Source organism: Moschus berezovskii, chromosome 15 (assembly GCF_049115385.1).
Source record: "Moschus berezovskii isolate FMDL1 chromosome 15, NW_MosBer_1.0, whole genome shotgun sequence".
In the NCBI taxonomy this organism is placed as follows: Eukaryota; Metazoa; Chordata; class Mammalia; order Artiodactyla; family Moschidae; genus Moschus; species Moschus berezovskii.
In genome coordinates this window covers 78,833,307-78,859,753 of record NC_142474.1, presented here as the reverse complement: position 1 = coordinate 78,859,753, position 26,447 = coordinate 78,833,307, and positions in this window count along the sequence as shown.

Sequence of the window (26,447 nt, the reverse complement as noted above, 5' to 3'; positions counted from 1 at the left end):
CTACAAATACTAAATTATGTTTACCAATCGGCTCTAGGACATCTGAGAATGAGTCTTGAACTGGAGCAGTTCTGCTGTGTGTATATAACATCCAACTCTATGCGGTAAGGAGGGCAGGACTGCTGAAGAGCACTTCAGCTCCATGGCTGTTAAGAGATCTCCAGCTCAGCTTAGCGTGGACATGCTGATCCTTCACTACACACTCTCCTGCTCCCCAGCTCCCCAGATAAGCGGTCTAAGAATGGCACCCATATCTTTGAACACCCTCCGTCAAACCCAATGAAATGTGTGGTCCAGGAAATGATTGCCCTGCTGCCTCCAGATGTGAAATTCAGAGCCTTAAACATGTGTGAAACAACGAGAACAAAAAAAGTACTAGACTAACTGGGACATTTTTATGGTCGATGGGAAAACTACAACACAATAGTTACATTTGGAACTGCCAAGGGAATACAGGATGAATAATCATCTTAATCCAAAGGAATAAATGCTTATTTCTACTCAAAGCCAATTGAATAAATTATTTGAAAATAGCACTGCTAAAGACAGCTAATAAAGCTTGAGAGACTGTGGATTTAAAGAAAATTTGCTAACAATGGGTTTGCTGAAGGATAACATTTTCATCCTTGTTTGGGAACTCATTTTAGCTTCTTGTTGGAATAGTCAGCAGTAATGAAGATTAGTTTACTTGAAATTCTTTTTCAGAATGTCAGAGGCTCTAGAATGTATTCTATTCTAATGTGACAACCCAAATTTCTATTTAAGCTGAAAAATTACTTGCATATCACTGGAATTAATATCTCAGTTATGGGTGACACAGAATGAACCTCTCTGGTAAAAAACAAAAACAGTAAGCTCAAAGGTGCTTTCTTTTTGCCAAACCCTCTCCACGCATATAGTCAGCCTCCAAGGGGTGATCCAGGCTCACGTTTAAGGCCGCAGCCTCCTTGCACTCTGTCATTCGCTCAGTCTCCCGTGTGTGAAGAATAAGTACTGGTGACACTAATCTCTGCAGGGAAGAAAAAAGAATAATCCTAAAGGCGTTCATTAGGTTCCCTTTCCCTTTTGACCGTCAGATCTAATCACCTCCCTCCTTCATTACTCTCTGTCAGAATAGTAAGTGAGAACAAGTTTGATTTTCACCAAATATATTTCCATTTTACTCTCAGGTATTAGTGGCAAGGGGCAGGGCAGATGCCACAGTTTTGTCTACTCACACAATCAAAGCATGGCATCTCACCCACAGTAAGAATTGAAGACATACACCATCTAATGCCTCCTCCCTAATCTATAATAGGCATTATATTTGATACTCTATTTTCTCACATGAATATTTTTTTAGCAAAGTCACATACAGAGGAAATTCAGATTTTCATTTGAGTCCCACATCTTAGTTTCATAAAGTCATTTACCATGCTCTCTTCTTCCAACTCCAAAAGCTGAAAGGACTTTTCCAGGAATATCTTTTTCTCTACAGTAATGTGCACTTTTCCAGTACATTATCTTACAATCTAGCAGACCTTTTGAGTTTATAGGTGGTAAGAATGTCACAAAACTCCCCGAAAGTATGACCAGAAATCTGTGAGACCAAGTATGATGTGTCCTCCAATTCATGTCAAACCAAGCAAAACTACAGAGCACATGCCATGTGCAAGGTCCTGGGAAAAGCAATGATAATATTAGACACCATGGAGGGTCATGAAGCAAAAAGCTAGGTTTTTTTTTTTTTATTATTATTTTCTTACAGCATCGGCCTCAGGCTGGCAATAAGCAAATGCGTCATTTAAGAGGTGTGATTGGAATATTAGGGGAAAAACACTTCATGCAAAATTGCCTTCCTTACCCACATGGCACAGATTTAGGAATGTCAGGAGACTAGGCCTTCAATTTGAATTTCTCTGTAATTCTCATTCAAAGCACCAGTGTCCCCGTGCAGTAGAGAAGATGGAGTTAAATCACTCTAATGTCCTTGGCAATCAGAGATATACATTTTCCTAATGAGAGCGCTAACCAGGACAGTCCTAAGACGTTGGAAACAGCGTGGGGGCCACCTCCTTCCTCTCCTTGGTCCTCAGCAGGGAGAAAGTAAAGAAAGCCAACATTCTGAGGACTGAAGCTATGGAAAGGCAGCCACATTTATATCAGACAGTTACCTCCCCAGGATGGCTTCCTGCCAGACTCAAATCCCACAAACAAGCATCTGATTCAGGTGGACCCAAATCTGCTACTGTTGGAGATTTCTTCCTTCTTTTTTTCTTTTCTTTCTTTTTTTTAAACCTGTTTTTTGGGGAAAAAAAAAACAGCAGAGAGAGTGTTTCACACACTGACTGGCCACCATGTAGACAGACATACACTATATTTTTTCCAAGATTATAAAACCTAGTTCTTAGCTGGCTTCTTTGTGTCTTAGGTTTCTTGCAAACTTTTGATGTTTTCTCTTAACCTGAGAATAGCTCCACCTTTCCCTTGTCCCTGCAAGCTTTACTGAGGTCACCCAACTTCAGAGTTCCTCTCTGTGACTCAAATGCTGGCGTTCTCCTGTGTGTGAGTGTCTAGGGGACGCTAGACGGAGGATAATATCCTTCTGTAAGGCGACCTGGACCAGCGACAATGCTGCACTCTCTTTGCCGTGAATACCAATGGTGATTTGGCATCACAAACACCCCGATAATGTCTCTGAAAGCATCAGTGTTCTCTGAGATGCTTCCCAGGTATCCTGTTGCAAAGATCTAAAGCGTCTCAGAACTGAATACAGTTGCCCGGTTTGTCCTAGAAATGTTAATCAATTTCACATACATTCCCTGGATAGCAGTGGAAATTTTCTGTTCAAATCCATCCAACAAGAAGTTAACTGTGGGAAGGCCTGTTCTACACCAACTTTCCCTTCCCTTCACCTGGTTGAAACCACCATGAGAGGCAACTTCTTGCCTTGACCACCTGAGGTCAAGACACCTGTTTGGGCTTCTGAATAAATCAATTCGTGCATAGCTGCCCCCACCTAAGGATTTCAGAAGTTATCTTTCTTTTTCCCCCTTAGAACTTATCAAGAGGCATCTTCAAGGTGATTCAAGAAGTGAATTTATCTGATGCCCGCCCCACCCCTCTACCCCAAACTGGACAAGTTGAAACATACAAGGCATGAAACGGAAAAAAGGAGGAAAGCGTCATGGAAACAGACTGTCAGTCTTTCAGGGGGAACAAGCAGAGCAGAATCAGGCAACCAAAGAGACACTGCCTCTGCAAAGAGCATCACCTGGGCGGCCTGCAGGCCCGGAGCTGTGGCCACGGCATGCACTGTGCCCTAAAGGGTAGGGAGACTTTCACTAGTCTTCTTTTTATTTTTAAAGTTATGTTTTAACTGGAGTATAACTGCTTTATAGTGTTGTGTTGGTTTCTGCTGTACAACAACATGAATCGGCAACATGTATACATATATCCCCTCCCTCTTGAACCTCCCTCCCACCGCTCCCCCCCCACCTCACGTCATCACAGAGAACCCATCTGAGCCCCTGCTACACAGCAGCTTCCCACTAACCATCTATTTTACGCATGGTAGTGTGTATGCATGGATGTCAATGAGTCCCATCCTTTCCGCCCCACCCCGCCCTGAGGCCCAAGCTCATTTTCTACATCTGCATCTCTATTCCTTGCCCTGCAAATAAGGTTGGTGGCAGAGAGAATCTCCTTTATCATTTCTCAAAAAAAGAGAAAAAATGCATTTCCTTGACTGAAAAGCCAAGAGATATGCTTCTACTCATATAACCAGATCTCATTGATCATTTAACTTGTATTGTATTTGCCTGTTTTCTCTCGTTCAGTCACCAAACCTGGGAGACAGTCTGATGGAGTGGTTAAGTAGATCCAAATCCCAAAGGCATCCCTTACCAGCTGTGTGATTCAGGGAACTCATTTAACTTCTCTGTGCCTTACTTCCTCACTTACAAAACAAAAGCAAGACCAGTGCCCGCCTCCTGCCATAGTTGGAGGGCTAAATGTGAGAACCTGCATAAAGCTGTCAGACCAGTGCCTGGCACTTAGTAAATGCTCGGTAAACATTAGCTGCTATGATTATTCCCAAGGGAAGGACAGAAGTAGTCATAGCGCAGACTGGACGAATCACCTTAGATGGCATTACTATACGGAGCTGGTTGCCTTGGTCCAAAGCATTTCTGTCTGTCTACACTGGAGGCCAAAGATGATAATGGGGGAGGCTCCATTTGAGGTGAAGGACACCCACCACAGGGCTGGAGGACAGCATGTGTGTTCACCGGAGACTGCTTACTAGCCAAACCTCTGGAAAGTCACAACACCCACTTGGCAAAACAGGCGCTGTCTGCGTTATTGAAAACATCTTAGGAGTATAATAAATAAAATGCATTGTTTCCATAGCTTGAACTTGTAATTCTGTTGGCCAGGAGCTGTCAGAAAGAGAAGATGAGTGGGTACAATAATGCTTAACAAAGTTAGGCTGATGAAAGAAGAGCTACAGCGAGTAGCCGGCTCTGAACAATAAAACACTTTTAACTGGGACAAGGACGGCACTTCCCAAAACGTCCTGGGTCCTGGCAGGGCACACATGCCACAGTTTGGGACCAGAAATGTTTTGCAGTGCCACTCCCAGCCTGGAGAGCCACACAGGTCCTGGTCTGTTTTGTGGCTGTGTGAGGCGGATCAACAGCAGTGGAAATTCTCAGACCTGCCAATGTGAAAGGCAAGCACAAACACTGCTCAGACAAAATGCCGGGCAGCCTGGCAGGTCCCCAGGATTCATGCAAGATCGCGGTGCTGGGGCTCTGGGGCCATGGCCTTCTGAACTGCAAAAGCAGCAGATTGCCAGAAAGGAGCGGGCTCTGCTGATGCCAGTGACAGAGCCCATGGCTGGCTGGCACAGTCCAAGAAATGCTGTTTGCTAAGTGGTAGAGGAAATATATGTGGCTTCACTGAGTGGGATTTATCACTGACCTAGAAATCAGTGCCTCAGGCAGCCCAAGAAGCAACAGTTTTAAGAGCAAAAGAGAACAACTAAACATAAGGACCAAGAAGCCAGGACTCGGAGTTGTAAGGCTGGGTTTTCTGTGGGTTTAGATACAGGTAGAACAAAGATCAGACACACTGGATGGTCCACATCCATGGGTCAAGCTAGCACACCCTAGTGATGATGAAAGGTTCAACGAAAGACCACATTAGCTCAGTTAATCAATCATCTTACCATAGGAATTCATGCACTGAGAGCCAGGTAAGCAGACAAGTGCTTACAAGAGGGATTTGAGTTTACCATGACCTACACGCAAGAAAGAGTTCACTGTCTAACCAACAGTAAATTTAAAGGAAGGGAATTAAATTGAGAGGCTAGTGGCAGAACACAAAAGTAAAAGGAATATCGACTTGACTCTCAGATGATGCCGGTTGTCAAGGTTAACTGGGAAAAGATACCATTTGTTCATCCAGTGTCAACTGAACCTCACCTGATGAAACAGCTGTCCCGAGGATATGGACAATATCCATCTTTTGTTCTCAGTTTCTTAGAGAAGAATATTAGCCACATGCCAGCTGCCAGTATCCTTGTAAGCATCACCACCCTGCTTTGCCATCTCTGCCCTCTTTACTCCCAACAATACCTCCTGCAGGACCATCAGTTTCACCATCATCCTCTCTCCCACTGCCACTTTCACTTCTGCAGAACCTCCGTCTTCCTTGTCTTCAATCCACCACCATCTTCACTTCCGCCTCCACTGTTATCAGTAGCAGCTCCAACAACTCTTCGACCACTACCATCCCCACTTCCGTTTCCACCACCACCTCCCCACTGTCACCACCATGTCCACTCTCACCACCCTGCAACCACCACCCTCACTGGCACTGTTTGCCAGCTCGCCTCTATCTGCATCAATACCCCTTATCAACACCACCACCATCACGTCTATTACCTCACCACCTTCCACCTCCCCTCACTTCCACCGTTAACGTGCGTACCTCCACTTTGACCACCACCACCTCTGCTTCCACAAATTCCACTGTTGTCACCTTCTCTGCGTTCATCACTTTCTCCCAAACCACATCCACTTCTTCTGCCACCACCAACTCCATCTCTGCCTCCTCCATCACCACCTCCCCCATCTCCATGACAACCTCCATGAACTCTAGCAACTCCTCCACTTCCACTAGCTACTACCACCTCCACCATGACGCCCTCCATGCATGCCTTCTCCATCAGCACCTCTACCCCACTGTCATGTCAGCACCTCTGCCAGCATCACTGCCCCCACTGACTCTGCCACTGACCAGCATCGCAGCACGCCACCTGCACCACCACTGTTGCCACCTGCACCGTCACCACCTCCATCACTGCATCCTCGTTGCTACTAGACTAGGGGATCTGTAAGCCAGGAGCTAATGCAAGTACTTAAAACTATCACCTTTATCTAATTCCCACAGGAAGTCTGTGAGGTGAGCATTCCACTTCCCACTTTACAGATGAAAGTCAGAAAAGTTATGTCACTTGCTCCAAATCAAACATACAAAGAAAGCAAATTTCCACTCCAAACATGTCTGAGGCCATGTTTCTCTGTTCTACTGAATCATGACCATTCTATAAAAGGAAGAAAGTCACTATAAACAGAGTAACTATACTTTTCCCACACATCTGCAAAGGCACGACAGAATGCAGTAAGTATTGAGGGTAGAGACGTAAGGATGTAACTCACGGGTGGCCATCCCCTTCCAGCACCTTCCAGACTCAGCCGATGCTTAAGTCAGGCTTGGCCCTGGAGAAGACACAAATCTGTCATTCAGAGATTCAAAACTATCAAAAATCCCTGGTTTGATAATAGTTCATGTAATTCACCTCATCTCTTTAAACCAAGGTTTGTTTATTTCAATGAAATTAATGAATATTGTGAAATGGAAAGGATTATTTCAGAAATAAAACATAAAACACATATGTTGGCCACTAAGATGTATCTACAAGTCCATATACATATACTGTACAAGGAAAATGAATGGCTTATTTTCTCAATAATTTACCCATATAAATTGCAAGAAAAGGAAATATTATCATTGTTTGTCTATCCCATAATATTTAACTGACTTCAGGGATTAAAAAACAAAAGACATCATGCATCTTAGCTTAGAGTCTCGAGTTATCTCTCAAATGGTAAACTATTTTTATAGTCTATCGATCTTAAAACCCAGGCAGAATCATTGCATGAAATAGAGGAAAGAATCTCAACTTCAGAGTCAAGCAAAACTGAATTCTTCTGATAGTTTTGTTACTTATTAGCTCTGCTACTCTGGCCATTTATTTAACCCAGATTTCCCAGCTGGTAGGCTGAGGTCCGCTGTGGTGGCATATGACTACAACACATGTGCATTGATGTCCTCAGCCATAGGGATGGGTTGATTGGTCTGGGGACCCATAACCTTAAGCCCCCCTCACTTCCTCCCATGGTCTAGACGACTGGTATCAAATTCCATGTGGGTTAGGACCTGGAAAATATTCAGAAGCACCAATAATCTGTAATCCTCAGGCCCTTCATCTATAAGGTGGACAGGAGTACCCCCACTGATAAGGCTACTAGTAAGATTCATGAAGAAAAGAGCATAGCTCACGAACCCACAGTGTGGATGTTCCCCCCAAATCCAATATATTAGGCTCTGCACCTCATTGACTTTTCTTATCATTCTTACATTACAATCAGCTCATCAAGAAATGGAACGGCCTAGGACATCCCTGGTGGTCCAATGGATGCCACTCTCCCAATGCAGGAGGCCCAGGTTTGACCTCTGGTCAGGGAACTAGATCCTACATGCCACAGATCAAAGATGCTGCATGGTGCAAGTAAGACCCAGTGGAATCAAATAAATATTTTTTTAAAAAGAAAAAGAAATGGAATGGCCTGACCTGAGTGTTGAAGAAAGGGAGGAGACCGCCCTTCCTTCGGCTGATAGTTAGACAAGTATCAGTTTGGTAACCACTGTGCACAAAGTACAGTGTGGTTGGGGTGCAAAACACATGCTCTTTCCACGCCACATTCACTCCTATGCATGCAAGTTCTTACCAAAAGGTTAAGAACTCCCAAATTTAATGTCTCTATTATTGATTGTATCCTGAGCTCCAGATCCAAAATTTAAACGTCTTTCTGGACACAGCCACATATATAACACACGAGCATCTCAACTCTTCCACCTACCAGCCACCCCAAACAAGGCGCCTTTGCTCCCATCTCTCATTTGAACTAATTGGCATCATCATCCAGTGTATCCTCACCCTGCACCACACCACACGCCTCTTCATCACACTACCCCGGCAAATCCTGGGATTCTCCTTCACAAAACCTCAAACATCCTTTACACACCCACTGGCCCAGCTCCTGTCTCACATTATTTCTCCCTGGCCTATTATTATATTAATCTTCTCAATGGTGAGTGTGCCTTGGATCCCTCCTGATCCCCATTAATTCTATAGTACATTTCACATTTAATGGTTTATAATGAATGAGTCATCCTAAAATAAGCATGTTGTGTTTGAACACAATCTTTCATTCTTCTTATGACCACAGCCTTTAAAATGTGACTTTGTACCTCCTCCATCAAAAAGGAAAAGCTAGCAAAAATAAGCAAATGGGACTACATCAAACTAAAAAGCTCCACATAGCAAATGAAACTATCAACAATATGAAAAGTCAACCTAGAGAAAAAAAGAATATATTGGCAAACCATGTATCTGATAAGTCGTTAATACACAAAATATGTAAGAAAACTCTCACAGCTCAATAGCAAAAACTTTTTCAGGACAAACTGAATAAGCATTTTTCTAAAGAAGGCATACAAATGTCCAACAGGTACATGAAAAGGTGTTTAACATCATTAATCATTAGAGAAATGCAAGTCAAAGCCAAAATTACATGTATTAGAGTGACTTCTATAAATAAAAAAACAAGTGAAGGTAGGGATGGTGATGGTGAAAAAAGAATCCTTCAAAACTGTTGTTGGGAATGTAAACTGGCACAGACATTATGAAAAACAATATGTAATTTCTTTAAAAATTAAAAATACAACTACCATGGGATCTAGCAATCTTATAACTAAATATATATCTGAAGGAAATAAGCTACATTCCCATGTTTGTTGCTGCATTATTTATAATAGCCAAGATACGGAAACACCCTAAGTATTTGTCTAGGATGTGTAGATAAAGACAGTATTTTACATACATAGATAACACAAAAGCATCCAGGCATGAATTCTAAGCCTGAAGGCCTTGCTTCTGCTTCTTCTCCACTGAGATCCTTTATTCTCCAAGTGAATAAGCCCACACTTAAATAAGCCCACTTCCTGCTCTGCAGGAAGATGGAGACAAGGACAGAAGAGATGAGCTTCTCTGGGGGATGCCTTCCTAGATCACCCTGCCCCAGCCAGCCCAGGTGATGGTCATAGGTAGGTGAACAAGCTCAGCCAAGGCCAGAAGAACCACCAGCAGAGAAAAAGTACAAACTAAGCAACAGTTAGAACTGGACATGGAACAATGAACTGGTTCCAAATAGGAAAAGGAGCACGTCAAGGCTGTATACTGTCACCCTGCTTATTTAACTTATATGCAGAGTACATCATGAGAAATGCTGGGCTGAAAGAAGCACAAGGTGAAATCAAGATTACTGGAAGAAATATCAATAACCTCAAATATGCAGATGACACCACCCTTATGGCAGAAAGTGAAGAGGAACTCAAAAGCCTCTTGATGAAAGTGAAAGAGGAGAGTGAAAAAGTTGGCTTGAAGCTCAACATTCAGAAAACAAAGATCATGGCAGCTGGTCCCATCACTTCATGGGAAATAGATGTGGAAACAGTGGAAGCAGTGTCAGACTTTTTTGGGGGGGGGCTCCAAAATCACTGCAGATGCTGATTGCAGCCATGAAATTAAAAGACGCTTGCTCCTTGGAAGGAAAGTTATGACCAACCTAGATAGTATATTAAAAAGCAGAGACATTACTTTGCCAACCAAGGTCCATCTAGTCAAGGCTATGGTTTTTCCCGTGGTCATGCATGGATGTGAGAGTTGGACTGTGAAGAAAGCTGATGGCTGAAGAATTGATGGTTTTGAACTGTGGTGCTGGAGAAGACTCTTGAGAGTCCCTTGGACTGCAAGGAGATCCAACCAGTCCATTCTAGAGGAGATCAGTCCTGGGTGTTCATTGGAAGGACTGATGCTAAAGCTGAAACTCCAATACTTTGGCTACCTCATGTGAAGAGCTGACTCACTGAAAAAGACTCTGATGCTGGGAGGGATTGGGGGCAGAAGGAGAAGGGGATGACAGAGAATGAGATGGCTGGATGGCATCACTGAATCGATGGACATGAGTTTGAGTGAACTCCAGGAGTTGGTGGTAGACAGGCCTGGCGTGTTGTGATTCATGGGGTCGCAGAGTTGGTGAGCAACTGAACTGAACTGACTGATTGACTCTCAGAATCACCAGCTAAATAATAACTGGTTGTTGTTTTAAGACTAATTTTTATCTGTTTTGAGCTCCTCTATTGTGGAAGAAACAGACTAAAATCGGCCTGATACATTTGCCTTTCAAGTTTTGTCTCCTATTTTTTCCATCTTTTCTACAAGCTGTCACTACTAGATCAGATGCAAAACTTGTCAATTTTCACATTACTTTGCCAATTTTTGCATATTTGTTTATCCTTGTTATTATTATTTTTCTATAAATTGATTTATATCTGACATTATTCTTACTTAGGCTTCTCTCTGACTAACACCAAGCAACCATAACTTTAATGGACTAGTCCCATTTTTAGAGCATATTAAAATAATTCATAATTTTTAAAATGAATATATATACATTAAGATAAAATAACGCTCTTCCAAGTCCTATGCAGTACATTCACTAGAACATGATAAGTATTATACTCCTCTCAGACTTATTTTTTTCATGTATCTTGAATTCTCATGTAGATGAGAATTCTCAGTGTATGACAGAGGTCACCTTTAACTTGATGTCCTGTTAGTCATTAAATAGTTTTGAACTTCAGGTGGATCCAGAGTTTTAAGGAACTTGAAAAAAAAAAAACCACGGAATTTGATTTCTAAGGAAATTCTTATATCATGAGTATAATAGACTAAACATTAGGGAAGATTGGAAACAAAGAGACCAGTCAGGAAACAACTTCAGTATTCTAGGAAAGAGACTAAAATGAGAGGTAAATGTAAAAAGAGGTAAAAATTACCTGAACTGAATTGAACGGGGCAGCAGAGGAAAACTGAGTGTTGATAATATTTTAAAAGGGTCAGGAGAGGGAATCAGTTATGTGCGAGAGATGGTAAGGTAATCCTATATATTGTTGAGTTAGAGGAATGAAAAATAAGGAGTTGAAGATAATTCTGAAATTTTAGTTGTGATATAAATTTATTAATAAGGTTAAGAGGAAGAACAGAATTGGTAGATATCAAAGTGTTAAAGAGGTCAATAATGGTGAAGACGCTGGCTTTTATTCTAGATGAGATTTTTGTGCCAGGCATAAGCCTAAGAGAATCAAGAAGACCAACCAGTCAATCCTAAAGGAAATCAACCCTGAATATTCATTGGAATGACTGATGCTGAAGCTCTAATACTTTCACCACCTGATACGAAGAGTCCACCTATTGGAAAAAATCCTGATGCTGGGAAAGACTGAGGGCAGGATAAGAAGAGGGCAACAGAGGATGCGATGGTTGGATGGCATCACTGACTCAATGGACATGAGTTTGAGCAAACTGCAGAAGACAGTGAAGGCCAGAGAAGCCTGGCGTGTTGCAGTCCATGGGGCCACAAAGAGTCGGACAGGACTTAGTGACTAAACAAACAAAACATAAGCCTAATATTCGATAAACAAGTGGATGAAGAGAATAGTGTTTTAGAAGAATTGATGGAGAAACTCCAGAGAGATTAACATAACTAAGATGGAGCACCACGTGGACTTAATCTGATTTTGTTTATCTTGTGGCATAATTTTGCATTTCTTCTCCAACATTATCAACTGTTGAATGAAAGGACAATTTTGTTTTTTTAATTTAATTTTTGTTCATATCCCAAGTCCAAATCTATGAGCAAGAAATATATTTTTGTTAGTGTAAGCCATGAGAATCTGAAGATGTTTGTGGTATGGTATTAATAGTGGCAAAATTTAACTAATACACTGCTTCTCAGAAGGAACTAATAGCTGATTGAGTATATGTATTAAAAAATTAGAATCAGATTACCTTGAAATTTAGAAACTAGATGACTAAGAATGTGTCACTTCCATAATGTACTCATGTACTAAGTAAACATTTATATCTTTCTTTTCATTTATTCCTTATGTAAATTTTATGCATTTGTAATAGTAAATAACACTATACTCTTGGAAGAGTTCCAAATATACTATGGATTACATACCCTGATAAGAATCTTATAAAAACTACGGATGCCTCCTTGAAAAAAACACCAGCAAACAACATTCCATAAATCATATTCTCACAATCCCTAAACTGAGAAGAGCATTAAAAAGAAAATAGAAGGCTTTTGTTGATTTTCTCCCTACTAGATGTTAGAACTTTCTTTACATCTGTGCTATCTGACTGTAGCATTTAGATTGTGAACAGAAAAGACTGGGTCCCCTGATTCAGAAGAGAGCTATATAATGTGTCTCCTTGATGTCTGAAAGAACCCGTGAAGATCATTGGGAGAGTGAGTTCAGTTCAGTTCAGTTCAGTTCAGTCACTCAGTCGTATCCAACTCCTTGCGACCCAATGAATTGCAGCACGCCAGGCCTCCCTGTCCATCACCAACTCCCAGAGTTTACTCAAACTCATGTCCATTGAGTCGGTGATGCCATCCAACCATAAATCGTTCCCAGGATAATGGTCTTTTCCAATGAGTCAGTTCTTCACATCAGGTGGCCAAAGTATTGTAGTTTCAGCTTCAACATCAGTCCTTCCAATGAATATTCAGGACTGATTTCCTTTAGGATGGACTGGTTGGATCTCCTTGCAGGCCAAAGGACTCTCAAGAGTCTTCTCCAATACCACAGTTCAAAAGCATCAATTCTTTGGTGATCAGCTTCCTTTATAGTCCAACTCTCACATCCATACACGACCACTGGAAAAACTATAGCCCTGACGAGACAAATCTTTGTTGGCAAGGTAATATCTTTGCTTTTTAATATGCTATCTAGGTTGGTCATAACTTTTCTTCCAAGGAGTAAACATCTTTTAATTTCATGGCTGCAGTCACCATTTGCAGTGATTTTTCAGCCCCAAAAAATCAAGTCTGCCACTGTTTGCACTGTTTCCCCATCTATTTCCCATGAAGTGATGAGACCAGATGCCATCATCTTAGTTTTCTGAATGTTGAGCTTTAAGCCAGGTTTTTCACCATCCTCTTTCACTTTCATCAAGAGTCTCTTTAGTTCTTCTTTGCTTTCTGCCATAAGGGTGGTGTCATCTGCATATCTGAGGTTATTGATATTTCTCCCAACAATCTTGATTCCAGCTTGTGCTTCTTCCAGCCCAGCATTCCTCATGATGTATTCTACATATAAGTTAAATAAGCAGGGTGACAAAATACAGCCTTATTGTACTCCTTTTCCTATTTGGAATCAGTCTGTTGTTCCGTATCCAGTTCTAACCATTGCTTCCTGACCTGCATACAGATTTCTCAGGAGGTAGGTCAGGTCGTCTGGTATTCCCATCTCTTTCAGAGTTTTCCAGAGTTTGTTGTGATCCACACAATCAAAGGCTTTGGCATAGTCAATAAAGCAGAAATATATGTTTTTCTAGAACTCTCTTGCTTTTTCAATGATCCAATAGATGTTAGCAATTTGATCTCTGGTTCCTCTGCCTTTTCTAAATCCAGCTTGAACATCTGGAATTTTACAGTTCATGTATTGTTGAAGTTTGGCTTGGAGAATTTTGAGCATTACTTTGCTAGCATGTGAGATGAATGCAGTTGTGTGGTAGTTTAGTTTGTAGATAATGGCATTCATTAATTTTCAATCTATTCACTGAAAAGTACATTGGAGAATAAAGGAAGCTTGAGAGTAAAAAATTGCTTTTGCTTTCCTCAAAAATTGGAATACAGAGAAAGATTTAATAGAAAATTCTTATTTGACATAAACTTACAACAGTATAACTATTCCAAATTAGCAGTTTTCTGTCTGAGCCTATCTTTAAAAGGAAGAGCTGCAGGCAGTATAAAAGATACGAAGACTTGTCTTTTTAAACTAATAAGAAGATGATAGAGCCTCTCACAGAATTCCTTGCACTCTTCTCACATCTTTCCAGAATTAGATGTTTGATATGAGACACACCCAAAAAGGTCAGAAGGATGGAACTTAACCAAGAGAAGCTGGTCATCTATTCAAAAGTCTCCTCAACTTATTCTGAGTTGACCCCCATCTAACAAGTTTTCACTTGTTCCTTTGACCCTGGGAATCTACATGTAATAATTTTTACTTGAAAAGTAGAAGTTACATTTTCAACAATATGAGAAACTTCTTAAAGCAGCAAAAATAAAGTTGGTCTTTGCCTTGGCTTGCCACCATTACTTCATTGCTATGACATATGACATCATAGTTAGTCCTCAGAGTCCAGGGTGTTTCTAATGAGCTGGAGTTGGAAGGGTCCCAATGGAATGCAGTGAACCAAAAGAACCACTGTTCTTTCAAATTCCAACATGATATTAGAAGGGAAAACCAAGAGCCAGAGGTCAATCTGTTAAGTAAGTTGTGTATTAAAAAGTGGCAGTAATGACTAGGAATGGCCAGTGTCAGAGCATGGCAACAGGTAATTGTCAGCTATCTCTGCTATATTATCACTTTTATTTTACCAATAATGGTAATGGATATACTACTTTCAACATATTCTGATGAATTCATATGTCATCACCTGACTTGAGATCCTTATCACAAGATTGCCTCAAAGAAAATATTATTACAGTTTTCAGTGTGCATATGTTATTAAAAATATATTTAAAATTTTTGATTATTTTAAACTATATATAGAAAATAACTATATATTGAAAATAGATGGGGAAATGGTGGAAACAGTGACAGATTTTATTTTCTTGGGCTCCAAAATCACTGCAGATGGTGACTGCAGCCATGAAATTAAGACACTTGCTCCTTGGAAGAAAAACGATGACAAACCTAGATAGCCTATTAAAAAGCAGATTTATTACTTTGCTGACAAAGGTCCATATAGTCAAAGCTATGTTTTCTTTCAATAGTCATGTATGGATGTGAGAGGCAGACCATAGAGAAGGCTGAGTGACAAAGAATTGATGTTTTTGAACTGTGGTGTTGGGCGAGACTCTTGAGAATCCCTTGGACAGAAAGGAGATCAAACCAGTCAATCCTAAAGGAAATCAATCCTGAATATTCATTGGAAGGACTGATGTTAAAGCTGAAGCTCCAATACTTTGGGCACCTGATGTGTAGAGCTGATTCATTAGAAAAGACCCTGATGCTGGGAAAGATTGAAGGTAGGAGAAGAAGAGGGCAATAGAGGATGAGATGGTTGGATGGCATCATCGACTCAATGGACAAGAGATTGAGCAAGCTCTGGGAAATGGTGAAGGACAGGGATGCCTGGCATGCTGCAGTCCATGAGGTCTCAAACAGTTGGACATGACTGAGTGACTGAACAACAACAAAATAGAAAATAAATAAAAAGGAGTTAAATATTACCCAGAATATGAGTTAGGCCCCTTTTTGCTCCTAGCACACAGGACCCACCGAGGGGCATCCGCCTTTCATAGCATCCATATAAGACATAAACTACTTATTCGCTCTGGAAATGTATATAACTATTCAGCCAATTACATCAAGATAGCCCAATGGCTACCCCCAACAACCCGAGGGCACAGGAAATAACAGGACCTCCTTCCACAAGCTTCCTTGGTATCTCAGATGGTAAAGAATCTGCCTGCAATGCAGGAGACCTGAGTTTGATCCCTGGGTTGCAACGATCCCCTGGAGAAGGAAATGGCAACCCAGTACAGTATTCTTACCTGGAGAATCCCATGGACAGAGGAACCTGGTGGGCTATATCCATGGGGTCACAAAGAGTCGGACACCACTGAGCAACTCATATTTTCACTTTCTTTCCCTTCCATAAGCTAAAATCATAGAAATGGACATGGGTATCTTATTCCGAATCCCACCACACAGACCCCTAATCTTCATTCAGGGAAGCTGGAAAAGCTTATTGTCTTCAATATCTCCAAACAAAAATGACTGCTGCTGCTACTGCTGCTGCTAAGTCACTTCAGTCGTGTCCAACTCTGTGTGACCCCACAGACAGAAGCCCACAGGCTCCCCCATCCCTGGGATTCTCCAGGCAAGAACACTGGAGTGGGTTGCCATTTCCTTCTCCAATGTGTGAAAGTGAAAAGTGAAAGCGAAGTCACTCAGTCGTGTCCGACCCTTAGCGACCCCACGGACTACAGCCTACTAGGCTGCTCCATCCATGGGATTTTCTAGGCAAGAGTACTGGAATGGCTTGCCATTGCCTTCTCCAACAAAAATGACTAATAACATTCAATTTCCAGATACACCCACCAATCTCAGCACAAACCTGTTCAACATAGACCCTTCCAGGAGAAGGCTGGGACAAGGGGCACCAGGGCTGGATGTTATTTACCTCTAGGCTTCACAAAAATGCTCCAGAAATGTGTCTGGCCATGATGAGACCACAGTTAGAGTGAAAGAGTTTGGTACAACTGCATTAAAAAATGACAGAGCAAATTGAGAAACAACTAGGAATATACAAATGTGAATGTAACAATAGTTTTGATATAACAGATGCAGATAGAAACCTTTATACTTAGAAATACAGACCATGCATATTTTAAATTTTGTCATGGAAACCCAAATATACACAGAGAGCAAATATAGACAGCTGTACATACAGTGAAGAAAGCTGAGCACCGAAGAATTGATGCTTTTGAACTGTGGTGTTGGAGAAGACTCTTGAGAGTCCCTTGGACTGCAAGGAGATCCAACCAGTCCATTCTAGAGGAGATCAATCCTGGGTGTTCATTGGAAAGACTAATGCTAAAGCTGAAACTCCAATACTTTGGCCACCTCATGTGACAAGTTGACTCACTGGAAAAAAGTCTGATGCTGGGAGGGATTGGGGGCAGGAGGAGAAGGGGACGACAGAGAATGAGATGGCTGGATGGAATCACTGACTCGATGGACATGAGTTTGAGTGAACTCCGGGAGTTGGTGATGGACAGGGAGGCCTGGCATGCTGTGATTCATGGGGTCGCGGAGAGTCGGACACAACTGAGCAACTGAACTGAACTGAACTGAATGTACAGTAAGCAGCTTTGACAGGTTAAGACTGTACCAGTCTTATTTTCTCTCTTTCTCTTCCTAACTTCTCCTATTCCATTCATTCTATACTTTATGGAGTCATAAAACACACTCTTTTGAAACTCCTGTAGTAAATTTATTGCAAAGATGGCCCCAATTCTTCACATACCCATCCATCCATTTGCCCTTTTCCATGTGACCATCAGTGCCCTCCCAACATGGGCTGCACAGACACAGACATGCAATTTATCTTAGCCAAAATTATCGTAACAGAAATAGCAGAGGACTGAAATCGTGTTTCTTCCTCCTCTCTTTGTTTCTGCCATCCCCATGAGAAAATGCCTGGGCTAGCTGACTGGAGGTTGAAAGTCCCAGTTATCCTAGCTGAGGCTAGCCTAAATTAGCCAACAGCCAGCCAACTTCCAGATCATCAAATAAGCCTCGCCAAAATCAGAAGAATGTTCGAGCCAACCATCCCTGGACTATGAGCAATACGTGCTATTACTATATGTAACTGCGGATTTGTAGATGTTTCACAGCATTACTTTGGCAATAAATACCTGACATAGAACCTATGGAATATTTATAAATATTATGTATTTCTGGTCAAAACACAAAAAGAAGCACACAAAGGAAAAGACCCCTCATGCATTCTTAAAATGGTAGACAGATAGATACACAGATAGATATCTTTTTAATCAGTCAAAACAAATGCCAGCTAGCAAACTATGCATGAAGCTCAAAAGAGAAAGTAAGTGAAAACAGAGAGAACAGAGTAAAGGCTGACAGGGCTAGCTTTTGAGCTCTGGTCTGGACAGAGAGAGTTCAGTCTGAATTCAGTCTTTTCAGGGAAATGGGGCCTGTGCCCACCGAGAGATGAGAGTCAGAGTCACCGTGTGAGGCAGAGGGCTGGTGCCCAGCTCCTGGAGAATGAACACTGGCTGAGAAAAACAGCTACAGCGCAGTGGTAAAGAATCTGCCTGCCAATGCAGGAGACACAGTTTGATCCCTGGGTCAGGAAGATCCCCTGGAGGAGGAAACGGCTACCAATATTCTTGCCTAGAGAATCCCATGGACAGAGGAGTCACGAGTCAGATGTGACTGAAGCGACTTAGCAGCAGTGGCTATCCTTTTCCTGTCTACCACCCGTATCTGTTGATTCCAAAAAGAGTGCCAAGACAATTCAATGGGTGAAAATAATAGTCTTTTTAACAAATGATGATGGATCAACTGAATATCCAATGAACAAGAATACAATTACTCTCCAATCTCACACCATAAGTAAAAAATGTCCTCAAAATGAATCAAAGATGTAAATGGAAGATTTAAAGCTAGAAAACTCTTAGAAGGAAATAGTGTAAATCGTCATGCACTTGTATTAGACAGCAGTTTCATACACATGACCCCGAAAGCATAAGCAACCAAAAATATAAAAACAAATTGAACTTCATGAAAATTTAAAACTTCTGTACTTCAAAGGACATTATCAAGAAAATGAAAAGAAAACTTACAGAATGATAGAAAATACATGCAAGTCATAAATCTGATAAGGATCGAGCATCCAGAGTAAAGAATAAAGAGCTCATATAATGCAACAATGAAAAGAGAACCCAACTTAAATATGAGCAGAGGACTTGAATAGACATTTCTCCAAAGAAGATACACAAATGATAGTAGGTACATATAAAGATATTTAAACCAAACTGTGATATGTCTCGGAGAAGGCAATGGCACCCCACTCCAGTATTCTTGCCTGGAAAATCCCATGGATGGAGGAGCCTGGTGGGCTGCAGTCCATGGGGTCGCTGAGGGTCGGACACAACTGAGCGACTTCACTTTCACCTTTCACTTTCATGCATTGGAGAAGGAAATGGCAACCCACTCCAGTGTTTTTGCCTAGAGAATCTCAGGGACAGGGGAGCTTGGTGGGCTGCCGTCTATGGGGTCGCACAGAGTCGGACACGACTGAAGCGACTTAGTGCAGCAGCAGCAGTGATATGTCTGTACACCCACTAGTATGTCTAATAATCAAAAAGATAAAAAACCACAAGTATTATCTAGGATGTGGAGAAATTGGAACCCTCAGACATTGCTGGTGGGAATGTAAACTAATCCAGCTATCTTGGAAAACAGCTTGGCAGTTTGTCAAAAAGGTAAATATAAAATTATCATATGACTCAGCAATTCTATCCTTAGGTATATAATCAAGAGAATTGGAAATATCTAGTCACACAAAGACAAATGCTTGTAGTGGTATTTTTCACAATAGCCAAAACAACTCAAATGGCCATAAACTGATGAATGGATAAACAAAATATGGTATTATCCACGTAATAAAAGATTATTCATTCATGAAAAGTAATGAACTACTGATTACTGTTACAATATAAATAATCTTTGAAAATACTACACTAAGTAAAAGTCACACCAAAAAAAAAAAAAAAAAGGCCACAAGTTGTATGATTCTATTTATATGCATTTTTCAGGATAAGCAAATCCACAGAGGTGCAAAGTAAATTAGTAGATTTCAAGGACTGAGAGAATAAGGAATGGAAGTGACTGCTAAGGAATTCATGGTTTCTTTTGGGAATGATGGAAATGTCCTGGAATTAGACAGGGGTGATGGCTACACAACCTTGGAAATAGAGTAAAAAACACTGAATTGTAGATTTTAATATGGTGTGTTTTATGATATGTGAATTATATAATAATAAAGACACATAGTAAGACCTTTGACTGTGTGGATCACAACAAACTGTGGAAAATTCTTAAAGAGAAGGGAATACACGACTACCTTACTTATCTCCTGAGAAACTTGTACGTGGGTCAAAAAACAACAGCTAGAACTGAACATGGAACAACTGGCTGATTCAAAACCAGGACAAGGCTGTCTGTTGTCACCCTGCTTATTCAACTTACATGCAGAGCACATCATGTGAAGTAATAGGCGGATGGGTCAGAAACTGGAATCAAGACTGCTGAGAGAAACACCAGCAACCTCAGATATGCAGATGACACCACCCCAATGGCAGAAACTGAATAGGAACTAAAGAGGAGTGTGAAAAAGCAGGCTTGAAACTCAGCACAAAAAACTAAGATCATGGCATCTGGTCCCATCATTTCACGGCAAATACAGGGAAAAACGTGGAAAGAGTAACATTTTATTTTCTTGAGCCCCAAAATCACTGCAGATGGTGACTGAAGCCCTGAAATTAAAAGACACTTATTCCTTGGAAGGAAAGCTATGACCAACCTAGACAGCATATTAAAAAGAAGAGACATGACTTTGCCAACAAAGATTTGTATAGTCAAAGTTATGGTTTTTCCAGTAGTCATGTATGGATGTGAGAGCTGAACCATAAAGAAGGCTCAGCACTGTGGAACTGATGCTTTTGAACTGTGCTGCTGGAGAAGACGCTTGAACTACGAGGAGATCAAACCAATCAATCCTAAAGGAAATTAACCCTGAATATTCATTGAAAGGACTGATGTTGAAGCTGAACCTCCAATACTTTGGCCACCTGATGCAACGAGTCGACACATTGCAAAAGACCCTGATGCTGAGGAAGACTGAAGGCAAAAGGAGAATGGGGCAGCAGAGGATGAGATGGTTAGAGAGCATCACCAACTCAATGGACATGAATCTGAGGAAACTCCAGGAGATAGTGGAGAACAGAGGAGACTGGTGTGTTGCAGGCCCTGAGGTCACAAAGAGTCAGATACGACTTAGTGACTAAACAACAATAACAAAGAAACACAGAGGATAAACTGACAGCTCAGCTGGTAAAGAATCCGCCTGCAATGCAGGAGACACTGATCAATTCCTGGGTCAGGGAGTTCCTCTAGAGAAGGGATAGGCTACCTACTCCAGTATTCTTTGGCTTCCCTGGTGGCTCAGATGGTAAAGAATCTGCCTGCACTGGGGGAGATATGGGTTCGATCCCTGGGTTGGGAAGATCCGCTGGAGGAGGGCATGGCAACCCACTCCAGTATTCTTGCCTGGAGAATCCCAAGGACAGAGGAGCCTGGTGGGCTACGGTCCACGGGGTCACAAAGAGTCAGACACAGAGCAACTAAGAACAAGCACAATGGGAGTTTCAGAAGGCAGGTGTAGAGAAAAAAACCACAGCATCAATAATCAACCAGTTGAGATCTTTACAGACTGAAGGATTCTGTGAGACTTCAAATTAAAGTCACATGCCAAGAGTGAAACAGGATTAACAAAATAAATCTATATATGAACATAGCTTGGTGAGATTACAAAATAATAATTTCTGAATCTGCTAGAGAAACTATACATTACCTAAAAAATAATGACAAAGACACTAATAGGAGCCTCTAAAGAACTCCAATAGCTATTTAGAAAATAGAGCTTTATCTTTATATTATTCAAAAATATTATTTTCTCTTTTAAAAAGTTACTTTCAATAGAACTGTATATTCAGCTTAGTTATGACTCAAAAAAAAGGTCCAAAAAATAATGTTTGTGTATTCCAAAGAAAAATCAGTGAGTCTCCAAAGTTAAAATTTATATAGGACACATTATTTGGCCACATTGCAGTAAATTATAATTAATAATAAACATAAATTTTTTGAGGAAATCACTTCAACTTTAATTTTAAAATCAGCCTTCTAATTAAAAAAAGAAATCAGAACTGAAACATTATTTAAATTGAGTGACAAAAGGATCTAAGAGAATGAAATAGAAATTTTAATTGCTATTCTATCATTTCTCATTATTTCTTCAGTTCAGTTCAGTCTCCCAGTCGTGTCCGACTTTGTGACCCCATGGACTGCAGCACACCGGGCCTCCCTGTCCATCGCCAACTCCCAGAGTTCACTCAAACTCATGTCCTTTGAGTCGGTGATGCCATCCAACCATCTCATCCTCTGTCCTCCCCTACTCCTCCTGCCTTCAATCTTTCCCAGCATCAGGGTCTTTGCAAATGAGTCACTTCTTCACATCAGGTGGCCAAAAATAAAATAATTGTGTGTATCTTTGATTACATCTATTTCATTTCTATATTATTTTCTTCTATAAGTTGCTATTTTTGTCCTCTACCTCTATAGATTTTTTCCATTTTTTCATATTTTCATGTATCAACATTCCATTCTACATTTGTTTCTGTTTTATTGCCTATTTCTCTTCTCTATTCCTAGTTCTATTCTGTATTTCTATGTGCATGGTATATCATTTCTATTTTTTAATGTATTGGCTCTGTGCATCATACATGGATGCTCAAATCTACATAAGGAGAATTTGGTTTATTTACAGTAGCTTGAGTCTTCTCCTGTTCTCCTGCCAGGATTTGGTATTCCTCTTGCTGTGATTCAGGTCCCTTTTGATTTTCCTAAATGCCCCCCACCCCTTGCCCTACTCAGCTCCTCACTGCCTCTAGGTGCGCAGTCCATTCCTGGGCTTGTCATATTTCCACTCTTGCCCTGGACGAGGTTCTTGCCAGTTTATCTTGTTCTTGTCACCAGCCTCTCCCACCTGTGATAGTCGGGCCTCTGCACATCCGAACGCTGGAAGCTCAGGCTACTGCTTCTGCTTGAAGCCCGCTGGGTTGTACCTTGCCCTCGGCTGTCATCACCAAGGCCTTGTGGAGCTGCCAGTGCTCACCTCCCACTGCTCTTTTTTCTCTGTGTCCTCATCTTCCAGAGGGATCTTAAATGATTATTTTATTTGCCTCAACTACTTTGAGTGTACTCCGGGAGTTGGTGATGGACAGGGAGGCCTGGCGTGCTGTGATTCATGGGGTCGCGGAGAGTCGGACACGACTGAGCGACTGAACTGAACTGAACTGAACTGAACTCTTTCTTCACTCTTCCTCCTTCAGGGCTGGTCACCATTCTGGTTCAGTGACTAAGAAATATCCCCCCCTCTGCCTTTTTCATCCTCAGGCCCTATTAATGAGCCTAATTAATTCTGTCACTATTAGGAAGAAATTACCTCTACTGCAAGACTAAGGAAAGAATCCGGGAGCAGGTAGCATCTGATTATTTTTTAAGAAGTAAATGGATGTAAAAACATTGATGCCATGACTAGGTATTGAATTTACGGAAATTCATCAAGCTATATACTTCTGAGCTATGCATTTTTCTGTGTATACATACACATGTATAGTACTTTAGTAAAATAATTATTTTAATAAATGGTTTTAAAATGTATTTAATTTTTAAAGTTTAAGAAATAAAATAGAGGGAATTCCCTGGTGATCCCACTGGAATTCCCAGTGGTTAGGACTCTGTGCTTCTACTGTAGGGGCCCAGGTTTGATCCCTGGTCAGGGAGCTGAGGTCCTGCAAGCCACACAGTGTGGCTAAAAAAAAAAAAAAAAGGAAGAAGTAAAATAGAATTATAGAGTCAAACGACTGAAAAGAACTAAATCAAAAAGTTAACATATTCACAGAAAGAAAATGTTAGCAGGATCTGTGCTTGGAGTGGAGGGGACTAGGACTTCATGTGCTTGCTTTTCTTCTTTCTTTCTCAATTTTCTAGCTTTTTGTAATAAAAAGGCATTGCTTTATGTTTTATAAGTATGTGTTTTTATAAGTGTGTGTACATGTGTGTGTTCTAAACGAGTTCTAGTAACCTCTATCTCATCTCTGAATAGCAGTTTTGAGCAGAATACTTATATGTAATCACACGGAAATAGAGATAAGAAGGATTCTAAACACTAAATCTACTGGTACATCTTTACTTATGCCCTGTATCTTCTTCTCTCCCCACAATGATTTTTCCTTCTTTAACTGTATTTTTATCAGTGTTCCTGATATTTCACTGTTTTACTGAAATCAACTTTTTAATCCTATCTCCTGTACTGTTTCAAACCATCCTGATTTCAATGGACAGAAGACCTAAATAGACATTTCTCTAAAGAAGACATACAAACGGCCAACAGGCGCATGAAAAGATGCTTAAACATCACTAATTATTTTAGAAATGCAAATCTAAAGTGCATTGAGGCATCACTTCACACCAGTCATAACTGCCACCATCAAAAAGTCTACAAATAATAAAGGGTGGAGAAGGTGTAGAGAAAAGGGAGCTCTCGTATTATGCTGTTGGGAATGGAGATTGATGCAGGGACTACGGAGAGCATAGTATGCAGGCTCATTAAAAACTAAAAACAGAGTTATCACTTGATGAAACAATACCATTCTTGGACATACAGCTGGAAAAGACAAAACCACATGCACCCCATGTACATAGCAGCACTATTTACAACAGCAAAGGCACGGAAGCAACCCAAGTGTCCGTAAACCAATGAATGGATAAAGAGGAGGTGGTACATATATGCAATGGAATATTACTCAGCCATTAAAGAGAACGAGATCATGACATTTGTGGCAATATGAACAGACCCAAAGATTATCACACTAAGTGAACTAAATCACACAGAGGAAGACAAATATCATATGATATAAACTTATTTGTGGAATCGCAAAAAAAATAATACAAATGACTTTATTTACAAAACAGAAATAGACTCACAGACATGGAAAACAAATTTATGGTTACCAAAGAGGAAAGAGGGTGACAAGGGACTAATTAGGAGTTTGGGACTAACAGATAGACGCTACTATAGATAAAATAAACAATAAGAATCTACTCTATAGCACAGGAAACTATATTCAGTATCTTTTAATAACTCATAATGGAAAATAATCCGAAAAAGAATACATATTATGTATACATATAATATTATGTATAATAATCACTTTGCAGTATACCTGAAAATCACACAACATTGTAAATTAAGTATACTTCAATAAAAAAATTTCTGATTTCAATCAGTAAATTTTCAAAATAAAAGGAATCTGAGAATAATTTCTTTTTAAAAGCTTTAATAGCTAAAGGAAGCAATTAAATAAAAGATGTCTTCAGATTAATCATGATAATTAATTGGGACCATTTGAACAGGGAGAAATCTCAAAACATCCTTCATTTTGATTCAACCTTAATATTTTGCTTTAATCAGATACCAACTTTGAGATAAACCTTTTAGAAGTTGGTCCATTGCTTATAACAAATTCAGACTAGTTTTAAACAATTTCCCCTTTATCTGATGGAGTGAAGATTGTCAGAGATGAGCCCCAGCTGGGGCCCAAATTAGAGTAATTAAGAAGCAAAAAGTCAAAGTACTTTTCTATAATTTGTTTATTTTATTAGAAGATTAAACAGTATTGCTAGTGCAGAATTTGTCATACTTACAGAAACAGAAAGAGAGGGCATTGTTTAAATGCTATGTGTAACAGATATGGAAGTGATGGCCTCAGAAAACAAGAATGGATCACCAAACAGTAAGAGGCATGCTGAAAAAGACATGTAATTTTACTTTATGATAACAATATAGCCATTGCCAAATAAGGAAATGTCTCATTAAAACTATCACAAATCATTCATCTGTGGTCAAAGAGAGACCTGTATACTAACTTATCTGATGTTTTTGAAAAACTCTTATAAACACTAAATTTACTTGGGCAATAAAAGAGAAACTTGCATACAATAACAGGAACTAAAATGTTTTGAGGCCTTAAGGTAGTTACTTTTCTTTTTTGGAGACACTAATCATGCTTGCAAAGGTCAATCAAAAATTAAAATAAAAAAATCCTGTAACACTTAATACTGCTTATATCAGTATCTTCTGACTCAATATGCAGACTATATTATATAAAGAGACATTTAGATACTAGATTTTAGGTGCTAAAATTGCCTCTTTGGATTCATTTCACATGCTTTTCACAAATGCAATGAATTCTCAATGTCTTCTGAGCCTCACTCTGTCATTTTTTTTGAGATTGCCGGGAGAAATATCAATAACCTCAGATATGCAGATGGCACCACCCTTATGGCAGAGAGTGAAGAGGAACTAAAGAGCCTCTTGAGGAAAGTGAAAGAGGAGGGTAAAAAAGTTGGCTTAAAGCTCAACATTCAGAAAACTAAGATCATGGCATCCAGTCCCATCACTTCATGGCAATTAGATGGGGAAACAGTGGAAACAGTGTCAGACTTTATTTTTCTGGGCTCCAAAACCACTGCAGATAGTGATTGCAGCCATGAAATTAAAAGACACTTGCTCCTTGGAAAGAAAGTTATGACCAACC